This window comes from Theropithecus gelada, chromosome 1, assembly GCF_003255815.1.
Source record: "Theropithecus gelada isolate Dixy chromosome 1, Tgel_1.0, whole genome shotgun sequence".
NCBI lineage: Eukaryota > Metazoa > Chordata > Mammalia > Primates > Cercopithecidae > Theropithecus > Theropithecus gelada.
In genome coordinates, this window is record NC_037668.1 from 216,589,268 (window position 1) to 216,590,614 (window position 1,347).

The following is a 1,347-nucleotide window of genomic DNA, read 5'->3' on the forward strand; positions in this document are numbered from 1 at the left end:
AAATGTCCTTTGGAGACTTGGAATCTAACATCCGTAATATCTGATGTTTTGCAGATAGTAATGTAGGAAAGATATATTTTAATCACTTTTCATTTAAGTGACCTTATGTAAAAAATAAGCCAATAATTTAGTAGTTCCAAGTCTCCAGAGGACATTGATTTACATAAGTACATCTATCAGTGAAGATTTCACGTGAAAATTCTACTTATAACTATAGAAGTGAATTGTGGATGTTAAATGGTTATGCCATTTGGATAATGGTAGTAGGCAGCATTTGTATAATAATGAATGGCAAAAATTCATGGCCAGTGATGTGTAAAATAAAATATTCTTTGCAGTAAAATATTCCCTTTATTAATGTTACAGAAGGGGGGATAAAACAAGGAACTAACAATTTGTATGACAGCGTCAAATATTATTGTGATTTTAGAATTTCCTGTTTTGGTTTATTTGCATCTTAGAAGAGCATAATGACATTGCTTGATGAAGCCTAATTATGCTGGACTGTTTTGACCTGGTTTAACCCTTCTGATAGGTAGTTGTGGATGCTGGGGATGAGAACTGAATAATCTTTGCCCAGAATGGCATTACACTCTAGAATTTCCACTTCAGAGAATCCTCGGTTCTAACCTGTGATTCCTGGTAGAACAAACTTTATTTTTCTAGCCTAGCAATGATCTAGAAGCAGATGAATCCCAGTGCCTTTTAAAACTTTATTATGTGGTTTTCTTTTAAAAAGCTCCTAATTGTTTTTGGAAAGTAGAATTTATGGGTACAACATTCTGTTCATTATTTGGACATAAAATGAAACCATTTTAAAAGTAAAAAAAGAAGAAGAAAACATCATAAGGTAATAAAGGTAATTGGAGGAATATGATATGATGGTGTCGTAGGAGCAACGCGATCTGCTAGTTTCTGCTGCTCGGCTCCTCCAAGCAGTCTTGGTTCTCCTTGCGCTTCCATTGTTCAGCTCTTTGTTTCTTCAAAATATCCCCACTATATTTTCAACACACTCCTCTTTTATTGCTATTAAATGCTATTAGTCATTATTTGCCACTAGAGAAATTCAATTCAAATGATTAGAATAGCTAGAAATAGCGATTTACTTACCTGGGCAGAATAGCGTTTTACCCACCTGGGTATATTAACCTGGTAGAAAAATTATGCAATACCAATAGAAGCACAAAAAAAGCACTAACGTTTAATGCTTCATCTTTAAAAAAGAAAACTCTTAGTAAACTAAAACTAGAAGGCGTTTTCCTTAACTTAAGGATATTTGCCAGAAAACATCATAACTTGGTGGTGACATTTAAAGTAACTTCATGAAAGTCAGGATAAGGCAGCTAC